A 14801-nucleotide genomic window follows, 5' to 3' on the forward strand; every position below is an offset into this window, starting at 1 on the left:
CAAAACTGAAATTGCGTGTTCAAAATCTGAAATTGCGTGTTCAAAACTGAAATTGCGTGTTGAAAAATCCGAAATTGCATGTTCAAAAACTGAAATTGCGTGTGTAAAATCTGAAATTGCGTGTTTAAAACTGGAATTGCATGTTTAAAATCTGAAATTGCATGTGTAAAATCTGAAATTGCATGTTTAAATTCTGAAATTTCGTGTTGAAAATATGAAATTGCGTGTTCAGAACCGAAATTGCGTGTGTAAAATCTGAAATTGCATGTGTAAATTCTGAAATTGCAGGTTCAAACTGGTTTGACCCAAATACTATAATTTATTTAATTTTTTTATTAAAATTTTTTTTACCTTTTTAAATTTTTTTTTTATTTTAACGATTTTAAGATTTTAAATTTTTGGTTTTTTTACGAAATTAATATTTTTTTTAAAATTTTTTTTTTTAATTTTTAAAACAAAATTTTAAAAATTTTTTTTTTTTAATTTTTTTTTTATTTTAAAAAAAACACGAGCTCCCCGGCAGCGGCGCCAAAAATACTTGATGTGCGTAGAGTTGTATACGAAATTGTTATATTTTTACAATGAAATACTATTAAATACGATACAATTTTACACAAGTTATTTATTTATTTATCGAGTGGATATACCTAAACCTTGCTACAACACTTATAGGCAGTGTACCTAATCGTATAGTAGTGTAGTTTTTAGTAAGTCCTGTTCGTTCCACAGAGAGCTAGCCAAGTTTAACGCTATATTTTTAAAACTATATTTTAAATATATATATAAGTAGTATTATTATTATAAAAGGGGTTTTTTACAGTTTAATGACCGGTTTGTCGATTTTAAAACTTTAGTCGCAGTTAAAACCTAATGTAAAATATTAAAAATAAATATAACTTAATTTAAAGTGTAAAGTAAATGACGATAATGAAATTGCGATAAATAAAAGTGCGAATAATAAAATTGCGATAATTAAAAAGTACAATAATTAAAAGTGCAATTAAATAAAGTGACAGTAAATAAAAGTGCGATAATTAAAAGTGCAATTAAATATAAAATAAAGGAATTATGCTTATTTAAACTTCCGTAATCATAATGTTTGACGTGTTGATTTTAGTTTATTACCATGGGTTAATTGTCCTTTGTCCTGGATTATTCAATGTGTCCGTCTGGTTTTTATCCATAACAGTCCATCAGTCATAAATATAAAGTGCGAGTGTCCTCGTCAAATTATCCTTATATCCGAAGTCAAATATTCCAACTAATTGGGGACTTAAACTATAATTACACCAATTTTTCTTGTATATAATTCACCCCTGTTTTAATAAGTCCATTGACTATTAATCCATCCCCGTGTCCGGTTAAATGAACGATTATTAGTACTTATAAATATCCCGCCCATCGTGTCCGATCGAGTGTACATGGTTATTTATAGGTACGTCCAATTATAAATCTTTATATTAAATTAACAAACTATCATTTAATTAAACAAATATAAAGCCCATTAATAGCACATAGTCTAATTTCCACAAGTGTCGTTCTTTTGTCCAAACCCCAATTATGGTACAAAGCCCAATTACCCCGTCTTTAATATTTTAGCCCAACATCACGATTACTTCGGCTTAAATAAGCATAATAATAACTTAGCTACGAGACATTAATAAAAATAATATAAACATAACTTACAGTGGGTATTAATAGCGTAGTGGTACACGGACAATTATAATTAAAATTAAAATTATAAATATATATTACATAGAGAGAAAGAAAGATTGAAAAAGGGTGTGTATTGGTCGACGATGGATGCTTCCTTTTATAGACTTAGAATTTGGAACTGTAGCATAGTTAAAGGGTTGTTGATGAAAGTTTGTTGATTGTTGATTGGCTGGCTTGAATTCAATTCAATTCATCGATGTAAGTTTTATTTAATATTATTATTATTATTATATTATTATTATGATGATGAATTATTTAAATATTATATTATATTCTTGAGCATAGTTTACTTGTAATTTTTGGTTCATTGCGTCGCACGTTGATAGTTGGTTCATGTCTCGGTTCTGGATTTTTGAACGCCTTTTCCTATGCTTAGATATCTTGTACTTTACGTTTCGCGACTTGTACTCTTTGTCATTTTTAGACGTTATTCATCAATAAATTGAACCACTTGGAGTGTATCTTGTACTTTTGAGCATTTTAGACGTTCTCGTCTTTCAAATTTTCGTTTTCGTCTTTAAATCTTCATTTTTGAGCGATTTTCGTCTTTCGTCTTCGCACTTATTTATTTAAACTATTACAACCAAAAATAATGAAATTTCAATTAAAAACATTACATTTTGGAATGATATTGCGTCTAAATATATGATCATTTTAGGCAATATCAATAACATCGGTGAAGCTCACGGCTCCTTTTCCCATAGTATCACACCATTAGATGATGTAATAATAAAATAATATAGTTTCAAAAGTCTGCTATACCAAGTAACCAATTTTTTTTGATCTGGCACGTGATTCGGTCACAATCACGCTATGCAATCACCGCTCTCTCACAGTTTACACACTGTTTTGGTACAGGTGACCTACTATTGATCTGACGACTCGGAAATTTTCGACCAAATTTAAACTTAATCTTTATATGAATTCGACACGATAAGCAAAGTCTGTATAGTTGAGTCTAAAAAAATATTGAACTATTTCATGAAATCATTTGACCCTTTGACTATTCCCGACGGTTCACGAACATTGCTTTGTAAATAAATAAATATGTAAATATATAAGTATATATATATATATATATATATATATATATATATATATATATATATATATATAATATAATGAATTAATAATGTATACCTTAATTAATTGAAATTAAAAATGTAAAACAATACTTAGAATATTTAAACTATTGTTAAAATAAATAAATAAATAAACAAATAAATATATATATATATATATATATATATATATATATATATATATATATATATATATATATATATATATATATATATATATATATATATATATATATATATAGGACTTTCAACAAATATATATATATATATATATATATATATATATATATAAAATATATAAATATTAACTTTTTCAATAAATGTCATCATATAATATAATACTACATAAGTAATATACGGTATTGCAAGTTTGAAATGCAATGGTTATAGTAATATTATTATCATTAATTTTGTTATTGTAATATTGATATTAATATTTGTATTATTAATATTATTACTTCTAATATAAAATGTATATATAATTTGATGTGAAAAGTTATTATATTATTATTAATATTACTATTATCATTAAAAATATTAATATAACTAATATTATTATTATTATTATTATCATTTTTATCATTATTGTTAGTAATAATATTTTTAACTATCATTTAATATTAATAGTATTTTTATTAATAATATTATTATAAGTATTACGAATAACAATAAGGTATTTATACTTAATATAGATCAAAATTCAATATATATATATATATATATATATATATATATATATATATGTGTGTGTGTGTATATATATATATAAACAAGATATGTAAATAACATATATATAAAAATACGTATACAAATACAAAATACAGATTTACATATATATATATATATATATATATATATATATATATATATATATAAATATGTATAAATATAAATACTGTATATATATATATATATAGATAAATAAATAAATAAGAACGTAATCTGTTTCCAATCCTTTTCAAACTGTAAGTAATTGGTACTTCTGCATCTGATTATTGAAATTAATCCAACAAATGGTACCAATCAGTTTTCGATCACTATCTGCTTTTCTTAAAAACTTTGTTTTCTTCTTCCTGGATGGTATATTTCTGTCTGCTTCAATTATTCTATCGACATCTCTTTTGGCTATAAGACAATCGACTATCTCATAATTGTTGGAATTTCATTTGAATAACCGTCACCTCTAATCTTGTGTTCTTGTTGAGAACGATCCATCTTCCTCAAATGATCATGTACGTCGAACAATATCTTGCAAACCCGCTTGCTTACTTCTACTGTTTCTTTTCAAAACGTGATCAACCAGACACCATCACTATGTACAATTACCACCCTTGGAACCATGCATCTTACTGCTACGCCTTCGCTTCCTGTTTCTGTTTCTTGAATCAAACGACCACAGGTACCACCTTACTCTCCCCCTCTCTCTCTCTCTCTTTTCTCTCTCTCCCAACAACGATCAACAATAATCATCTTCTACTACTCCAATTGTCCCGACACCTTCGACAACCTCCATAATCGAACACCACTTCCAACCGACACCTTGAACAACCCACAACAATCACCATACGCCACTCTTTCTTTTTCCACCCTCACTATAATGGAACCACCCTCGTAATCTTGCTGCTATATGTTATTTTTTTTGTTTGTTTTGAGGTTGCATTCGGAAACCATCACAACAAAACCCAACACCTTCCTGTTTCCGCTACAGCGACCGTTACCCTACCATCTATAAAAAAAACCATTTCATTTTTGCTGCTATTTTTCTATTTTTAGTTCACGTTTACACAACAACCTTTGTTGCTATTTTCTCTGTCGACCCAAGGCCACAACCGGTCACCACTTTAAAATCAAATCACCAAACCCATTTTGTTTTCCTTCTTCATGTTCTATCCCTAAAACCCTCACAACCATATTATCAAACGTAATCACCATACCACTTCTGTTTTTCTATCTTAAATGAACGCCACTCAAACCTATCCGTTTTGTATAACCACCACTCATATACGTAAATGAGGTTCTTTATAGAACACATTATAGAAGTCGGGTACATATGAGATATTTAAAGTAAAATGGCCGACCGATGCCATGGTTTAATAAATAGATACTCAGCAACTTGATATAAAGTATAGATAGGGCATTATAAAATATATTAGTGGAGCAAAAGGTAGACTTATGGCAGACAAAATAGGTATCCAAGGAAACAAGTGGGTTCTAGCTCTATAGTTTTTCTTTTCCTCTTTTTGTCGTTCAAATCATGGGGTATCCAACAAAATGAATATCCTTAATTTGTTTAAACAACTTGGCCGAGGGAAATTGACTTTCTATAACATTGGATTCTTTTATTTAATTCATGGATTAAAAGAGTTGGGCCATGACCCGTTCAAATGTCTCGGATGAAAACATAATGAAGGATGAAGTTGAATACGTAATCGTAATGATATATGACAAGGTGGCATTTAATCAATTCTTTATGGGAGTGGTCGCATGGTTGCTGCAAGTGGCATCTTTCTTATTTGATTTTTTTAAAGCCGAATCCTAAGATCAACAGAATTGTAGTATGAGCCGATCTATGGGCTGTTATGATTCATTTTAGTTGGGCTTCGATCATTTAACTATCGGGCTTTGGTCTTTATAGTTGGGCTGTGACTTTGTATCTTTTTTTTCCAGTCGAGATGTTTGACAAATGAAACGCACCTATTTCATTTGAAATCGAGGTGCTGTATTTAAATCATAACCAAAAACGATGATGAATCATATAATGAAGAATGATGATGTCGATCATGATGATAGATGATGATAAAAGAAGATGATTATGCTATGATATGGTTAGATTAGTGATAAGGATTAAGTTATGATATCATGGGTGTAATAATGATGATGATGGTATAAGATTAATGATGGTGATGAAATATATAATAAAATGATGATGATTAGAGTTTAATGATGTTGATTATGATGAGAGTTTAGTCATAATATTAATAATGACGATGGTTAAGCTTAAGAAATGATGATATATGGTGATGAGAATAACAATGACATATATCATTAATACGGGTTATATTATGAGTGCCTGATTTAAATCAGAAAAGTAAAGACAGATGGATGGTTTAGGATGTTATTGGGTTAGTGGGAGGTCACGGGTTCAAACCCGGACTTGGGCATTTTTTTAAAGGCTACTTCTGTGAGGTAGTTTACTTATTACTCATTATTATTATTATTATTATTATTATTATTATTATTATTATTATTATTATTATTATTATTATTATTATTGTCAGTAGTATTATTATTATGTTCCTTATTACTAAAAGTATTGTTTTTGTATTATTTATCATTTTATTAGGTATTATTATTAAAGTTAACATTTTATTTAAACTATCGTTTTTATTATTAAAAGTATCACTTTTATTATTATTAGAATTATCATAATTTTTATCATAATTAGTATTATTTTTATCATTATTATTATTAGTATTATTAATATATCAAATAAAGATTTCCTATATAAAAATATATTTATGACATAAAACCTAACCATAAAAATACTTTAGTAATAAATGTTAATTATCTATAAAAAGAATAAATACATCTAATTAAGTTATTAATAAAACACATGATATAAAATAACAATTAAGATCACTAATAATATATATATTATATAATTTCCATTATATGTGTTAATAAATATATGATTGATATAGGTTCGTGAATCCGAGGCCAACCCTGCATTTGTTCAGTATCGTCATATGTATTTTTACTACAAAATACAGTATTGTGAGTTTCATTTGCCTTTTTACCCTTTATATTTTTGGGCTGAGAATACATGCACAATTTTTATAAATGTTTTACAAAATAGACACAAGTAATCGAAACTACATTATATGGTTGAATGATCGAAGCCGAATATGCCCCTTTTTTCTTGGTAACCTAAGAATTAGTAAACCGATCTACTAATTGACGCGAATCCTAAAGATGGATCTATTGGGCCTAACGAACCCCATCCATGGTTGCAGATACTTTAGTACTTCGAAGTTGTTTTATCATGTCCGAAGGATTTTCCGGAATGATAGGGGATATTCTTATATGCATCTTGTTAATGTCGGTTACCAGGTGTTCACCATATGAATGATTTTTGTCTCTACGCAGGGGACGTATATTTATGAGAAATGGAAATGAAAATCTTGTGGTCTATTAAAATAATGAAAATGATCGATTATGATAAACTAATGAACTCACCAACCTTTTGGTTGACACTTTAAAGCATGTTTATTCTCAGGTATGAAAGAAATCTTCCGCTGTGCATTTTGCTCATTTTAGAGATATTACTTGGAGTTATTCATGACATATTTCAAAAGACGTTGCATTCGAGTCGTTGAGTTCATTAAGATTATTATTAAGTCAATTATAGTTGGATATATTATGAAATGGTATGCATGCCATCAACTTTCGATGAAATGAAAGTTTGTCTTTTAAAAACGAATGCAATGTTTGTAAAATGTATCATATAGAGGTCAAATACCTCGCAATGTAATCATATGTTATTGTATTCGTCCTTATAGATTAGGACGGGTCGTTTCAATTGAGTTCTCAAAACTCGTAGGATTTCATGTCCAAGAAAATGAACATGTGAGATAATTTTGGCTTCTTTTAAAATCACGAAATAGGCCATAAAAATGCCAAGCCATATCAAAACCAATTTTCATAAATAAGGTTTTGCCCGAATTTTCAATTGTTTTTCTACTTTTTTTTTCCTTTTCTCTAATTTTTCAATTTTTTTTATTAACTCTAAGATTTTATATTTTTTTATTTTTCCTAATTTTTAATTGTTTTTTTCCTAATTTTTAATTGTTTTTTCCTAATTTTTAATTGTTTTTTTTCCACCAAAACCTGCTGTAAATCTCAAGACTCATAGATTTCAAAGCGTTTATGATGACAACTCAGAAAATTCAACCAACCAGAGAGATTTTACATCCTCCACCCCACACTTGAGATCATGTAATGCCCTCATTACATGGAATCAAAATAGATTTAAAAATCGATAGGGTAAATGTGAGAAAGAAAATATACAACTTATCGTGTACACAAAGGATCACGGAATGCCAGAGACAAATGGTGCTGAACTGACTGCCAGCATAAGAACATCGTCCATTCCCGATCAACCACAAACATCATCATCCATAAAGTTTTTGCTGAACTTAATGGCAGTCTTGGAAAAACATCACATTTACCTAACAACACAACTAAATAATAAAGTGAACCTAATACATGCCGGGGCACAAGGTGGCACCACCGAGGTGACCAAACGCCTTGCACCTAAAAATAATATCCAAGTCACACAAAATAAATAAAACCTATAAGCATTCAGAGTTATCACATGCGAAAATAAAATAAATAGTCTTAAACACCAATTACAACAACATCATGTGCAATGACCAATCATTCCCTCGACCACAAATCTCTGAAGGGGTCACATGCCACACCATATGTGAAGGGGTCACATGCCACACCATATGTGTCCTGGAAAGCCTGATATAGGTCATACCAAAGATTCGGCCTAGGGGGAGTAACTGCTGTATAGTCAGGAATCGTAGTACGCGTCGGAATGTAAGCCTCCGGTGTCTGATGCATCTGTCTCTGGATCTGCCGTTGATGAATCTCCCACTAATTATGAGCCTGAATCTCCATCACATTATACTCAACCCTATCAACTCGCTCACCTAAGTGACCAACCTCCGTTCAAAACTGCCCCAATGCTGTGTTAATCGAAGCATAACTATTCTGATGCCAAGCCCTCATATCCTCATGATGCTTTCGTTGTTCCTCCAACATTCTCTCATTATGCTCCACCTGAGCATTGTACGCTGACTGATTAGTCTGAATTTCCAAATGCAAACCATCCACACAGTTTACCAAAGAATCCCAACTTTCTTCACTAAGTGCCCACATACCCTGTACGTTTGCACCACTTGAACCACCTGCCTCATAAGTTGATCGACTAGCACCACAACCACGACCACGACCAGCACCATCACCTTCTTCTTCTTGTTGTTGTTGTTGTTGTTGTTGTTGTTGTTGTTGTTGTTGTTGTTGTTGTTGTTGTTGTTGTTGTTGTTGTTGTTGTTGTTGTTGTTGTTGTTGTTGTTGTTGTTGTTGTTGTTGTTGTTGTTGTTGTTGTTGTTGTTGTTGTTGTTGTTGTTGTTGTTGTTGTTGTTGTTGTTGTTGTTGTTGTTGTTGTTGTTGTTGTTGTTGTTGTTGTTGTTGTTGTTGTTGTTGTTGTTGTTGTTGTTGTTGTTGTTGTTGTTGTTGTTGTTGTTGTTGTTGTTGTTGTTGTTGTTGTTGTTGTTGTTGTTGTTGTTGTTGTTGTTGTTGTTGTTGTTGTTGTTGTTGTTGTTGTTGTTGTTGTTGTTGTTGTTGTTGTTGTTGTTGTTGTTGTTGTTGTTGTTGTTGTTGTTGTTGTTGTTGTTGTTGTTGTTGTTGTTGTTGTTGTTGTTGTTGTTGTTGTTGTTGTTGTTGTTGTTGTTGTTGTTGTTGTTGTTGTTGTTGTTGTTGTTGTTGTTGTTGTTGTTGTTGTTGTTGTTGTTGTTGTTGTTGTTGTTGTTGTTGTTGTTGTTGTTGTTGTTGTTGTTGTTGTTGTTGTTGTTGTTGTTGTTGTTGTTGTTGTTGTTGTTGTTGTTGTTGTTGTTGTTGTTGTTGTTGTTGTTGTTGTTGTTGTTGTTGTTGTTGTTGTTGTTGTTGTTGTTGTTGTTGTTGTTGTTGTTGTTGTTGTTGTTGTTGTTGTTGTTGTTGTTGTTGTTGTTGTTGTTGTTGTTGTTGTTGTTGTTGTTGTTGTTGTTGTTGTTGTTGTTGTTGTTGTTGTTGTTGTTGTTGTTGTTGTTGTTGTTGTTGTTGTTGTTGTTGTTGTTGTTGTTGTTGTTGTTGTTGTTGTTGTTGTTGTTGTTGTTGTTGTTGTTGTTGTTGTTGTTGTTGTTGTTGTTGTTGTTGTTGTTGTTGTTGTTGTTGTTGTTGTTGTTGTTGTTGTTGTTGTTGTTGTTGTTGTTGTTGTTGTTGTTGTTGTTGTTGTTGTTGTTGTTGTTGTTGTTGTTGTTGTTGTTGTTGTTGTTGTTGTTGTTGTTGTTGTTGTTGTTGTTGTTGTTGTTGTTGTTGTTGTTGTTGTTGTTGTTGTTGTTGTTGTTGTTGTTGTTGTTGTTGTTGTTGTTGTTGTTGTTGTTGTTGTTGTTGTTGTTGTTGTTGTTGTTGTTGTTGTTGTTGTTGTTGTTGTTGTTGTTGTTGTTGTTGTTGTTGTTGTTGTTGTTGTTGTTGTTGTTGTTGTTGTTGTTGTTGTTGTTGTTGTTGTTGTTGTTGTTGTTGTTGTTGTTGTTGTTGTTGTTGTTGTTGTTGTTGTTGTTGTTGTTGTTGTTGTTGTTGTTGTTGTTGTTGTTGTTGTTGTTGTTGTTGTTGTTGTTGTTGTTGTTGTTGTTGTTGTTGTTGTTGTTGTTGTTGTTGTTGTTGTTGTTGTTGTTGTTGTTGTTGTTGTTGTTGTTGTTGTTGTTGTTGTTGTTGTTGTTGTTGTTGTTGTTGTTGTTGTTGTTGTTGTTGTTGTTGTTGTTGTTGTTGTTGTTGTTGTTGTTGTTGTTGTTGTTGTTGTTGTTGTTGTTGTTGTTGTTGTTGTTGTTGTTGTTGTTGTTGTTGTTGTTGTTGTTGTTGTTGTTGTTGTTGTTGTTGTTGTTGTTGTTGTTGTTGTTGTTGTTGTTGTTGTTGTTGTTGTTGTTGTTGTTGTTGTTGTTGTTGTTGTTGTTGTTGTTGTTGTTGTTGTTGTTGTTGTTGTTGTTGTTGTTGTTGTTGTTGTTGTTGTTGTTGTTGTTGTTGTTGTTGTTGTTGTTGTTGTTGTTGTTGTTGTTGTTGTTGTTGTTGTTGTTGTTGTTGTTGTTGTTGTTGTTGTTGTTGTTGTTGTTGTTCATCAGCCCATAACACCCAACCTCTTTGATTTCTCTTAATAATTTCGGCTTTTGAGAAAAATAAAAGATTAGTAGGCATCTCCTCAATTTCCAAACTATCACACCTATTAGTAGGAACTAAAAATGCCCGAGCAAACCTAGTCACCAAATGCCCACCTAACAAAGCGCATTCCGTGCGTTTATCCGTACCAACCTCCTGTAACCAAACTCCTACCAAACTAGGCACATCAATACGTTCTCTCAATTTAATTAGTTGTAAAATCCAAAGATCCCTTCGCTGCACTTTATTCGCATTTCCACGTGCCATGAACATATGCGAAATCATTTTAAAAATCATACGATCCTCCGGTAATCGAAACATCGACCCAACACTTCTACTCGCATAAAAGAACCCGCGGAGTCTTTTGCCACAGTTGGCCAATACTCACTTTCACTAAAAGTTTCTTGCCCGAACACCTTACTCTGTATTAAAAACCACCTCAAATCATTGTCATTCAATTCGGGATACAAATCCAATGCCAAAGCTAAACCAATTTTACTCATACCACGATCTAATCTGCCTAACCTAAACGTCAAGAAATTCTCCTCGGTCGGAGTAGCTCTTGGTCGACAACTAACCAACGAAAAGAACTCTAAAGTCAATTGCTCATAAATATCTTCTCGGATTTCAAACAAATTTTCATACGGCCTCAACTCTTTACCCCCATATGTTAACCACAAGTACCCACAGAACTTTCTTACAATATTATTTCCCAACGCCGTAAGTTACGTCCAATCTAAATAAAATGTTCATGTCTCGGTTCCGGATTTTCGAACGCCTTTTCATACAGTTTAATATCTTGTACTTTGCTTTTTGCGGCTTGTACTTTTGTAATTTTGAGACGTTTCTCATCAATAAATTGAACCACTTGGATTGTACTTTGTACTTTTTAGCTTTTTGGTCGTTTGCATCTTCAAATCGTTAAATCTGTCTTTTGTCTTCACCTTTTATTATTTAAACGAATATTACTTGGAAATAGAATAATTGTAACTAAAAGCTTGTCTTTCTGGAAGGATAATGCTATGAAATATATGTTTGTTTTTAGCATTATCAAATATTCCCACACTTGAGCGTTGCTTGTCCTCAAGCAATATAGAACTTGAAATAAACTTTACTAGAATCACTTCTTTATTCTTCACACTTTGTACATCAGTGATTTTGATACGACGGTATGAACAATGGTAGTAACGTTGTGGTTTACAGTCCCACATGACTATAAAAATTTAGATCCTTAAGGAAATTGGATCTTTATGAAAACATTTGATCTTTTGAAAATTCAATCTAGCTTTTACCCTAGATAAGTTTTCCGGAATAACCCTTCACCGGTGTTTGAAAATTGTTTTTGTGAGTTTTGTGGGTTTCAGATTTTAAAATTTTAGCTCAAAACTTATGGTTTTGTGTCACCAACTTGCTAACCTTGTATTAGGAAAGCAACACATCCAGTATACTTGCTCCGTATATTACCTTTCGGTAAACTACCGTCCGGTTGTAAAGGAAAGCGTTGAACAAGCAACTGTTAAGGCAATGTCTAATGACATACTTTTGATTATGGTCCATATCGTGTCGGATGCAATTACTATCCTTTGTAGGAGCAATAGTAAAAATCACCCTATAATTTTTCGGTCTGGCACAAGGTCCTGTCTTCGACAATGCTATGTAACCACCGTTCTTACGGTTGACACCCGATTTGGTTCAGGTGACCTAATGAATTCCAGGTGAATTCCTAGGATTTTACGTGCAATGGTAATGAACGCATTGAAATGGGTTTTCAGAAAACAAATCAGCTTGTAATTTTGATCAAAATATTTCTCGTTCAAGCTCGAGTTTAGATATCATTGAATTCCATGAGTTTGAATTCTGAATCTTTAAGGTCAATCTCAAGGATTGAGTAATATCAGTCTTAAAAGCTGATTTTTTATCTTTAAGGAGATTATCCTTTCTGGGGATCTGATTCATTAGTCTTATAAGCTAATTTGCACGGTGCCCCCCATTGTACGAGATAGATCCTCTCATGGTTAGGATAAGTCTGACCACTTGGCGACCCTGTTTGATGCTGAGGTCCGTGGATTTCCAGCTGATTTTCGAGAAAACTTTTCAAGGTTTTTCGTAGACTCTACAACTGGTCTGGACGACAACTTCCTGACCTAAATCAAGAAGCGCGTGTCTTTTTCTCGAAAGACTGTACTTCCTTTTTCATTCCATTTATATTACAATAAACTGGGTAAAACTGATTAATATCGTCCAAAACAAAAGTATCTTCAATTATTTGTACAAAAATATGTGATATATGTTCTAAATAACTTGGTAAATTTTTCTCACACTTGGCTTTTATTTTTCTTTCTTTGCCTTTTTATTCTCTTCTATTCCATTTTAAATAAATTCAAGCGTTTTGGGTTATTTCTCAATTTATGTCCTTTCCGAGGTAACAATAATTTCGGTGTTAACACCTAGTTTTATCGTTCATAAATATGTATAAACATGATTTTGAGTTCATTTAGTTGAAAAATTTAAAATTTTACTAGAAGTGGGTAGTCAGTATATAAGACTAGGGCTGTTCTTTATTATCAGAGAGCACTAGATTCTAATACAACTACTGCTTTACTAGTATTTTAACGGTGGCCATTAAACCAAGTGTATAAGTCAATTTTTTAAAATCCGAAAGAATTTAATCCCTTCCCACACTTAAGATCTTGCAATGCCCTCATTTGCAAGAATTCAGTAACAATTTAAATTATTGAGGGTGATTAGCGTAGAAAAATGATTAAATTTTACCAAAGTTTCCAAACATATTGTTGTTTGTTTGAATGATAAATGTTGCATATCATTTGTTCATTCCTGCAGTTGTTATATCACGTTTGTTTTTCGTCTTGTCGTCAAAATTAATAGCTTTGCTGAACTTAATGCTAGTCTTTGAAAGTACGTTATTTTACCCTGTTTTGTACATGAGATAAACTACAAACATATATATACATATTTTTGAAGTTGGGTATATCACCCCACATTAAAAAATTTATAAAAATCTAATAATTAAAACGTTATAAAATTATAAAAACTATTACAATACCAAAATAAGTATTAAAGTAGCAACATTACAAATAATAAAATAAATAAAACTAAGGAAACTAGGGTTGATGTTGATACCAGTAGGGGTTCCAAGCTTCGCCGTATATGTTTTGATACGCTTGGAATGGGTCATATGTAGGAAAAGGTGGTTGTGTATCGTCGGTCCATGGAGGAAAATAGGCCGGTTCAGTAGGAATATAGTTCCTACCTTGGGAGTACAAATAGGCTTGGATTTGACTCTGATGATATTGCCAAGCCTGAAATTCTTGTTGCATAGCCCGATTGTAATCATTTTGGGCCATTATTCTTTGTATATCCGTCATTTGGTTTCCTTCACCCGTATTACCTTGCTCCTGATCTCGTTCTACCTGTGGATGCGCGCCATCATATGGTACTGCAACGTTATGTCATTTCTTTAAAACCTTTACACCATGATATACTTGCAAACTAATTCTATCACGGGGTTCTGGTACTGCAATTAATAATCCTCCTGACTTCTATCCACACCGAGATACTCAGCAATTAAAGCAATAAAGATACCACCTCCTATTATACTATTAGGCCGCATACCCCTAACCATTACCGATAAATAATAACCCACACAATAAGGTATACTCACAACGCTCTGTGGGTCTCGAATACACATGAGGTAAAATAAATCATTTTCATTTACCTTCTCTTTGTTCCTACCTCGTTGTGTAATCGAGTTTGCTAAAAACCTATGGATCACTCTTAGCTCAGCTCTATTAATATCAGTATAAGAGTAATATCCCTCACGAAATCGGTTATGGCTAGTCATTCTACTCCATATTCCATTCATATCAAAATTTTCATCAACCCTCCTACCATTAATTATCAACCTTTGACAAACAGTAGATGCTAGTTCCTCAGCGTATATATACACAAAGCCTGAGCCATATCTAGTAGAGACATATGGCGCATCATACCTCCTAACAAAAATCTAAT

This window comes from Rutidosis leptorrhynchoides, chromosome 1 (assembly GCF_046630445.1).
Source record: "Rutidosis leptorrhynchoides isolate AG116_Rl617_1_P2 chromosome 1, CSIRO_AGI_Rlap_v1, whole genome shotgun sequence".
Taxonomy (NCBI): domain Eukaryota; kingdom Viridiplantae; phylum Streptophyta; class Magnoliopsida; order Asterales; family Asteraceae; genus Rutidosis; species Rutidosis leptorrhynchoides.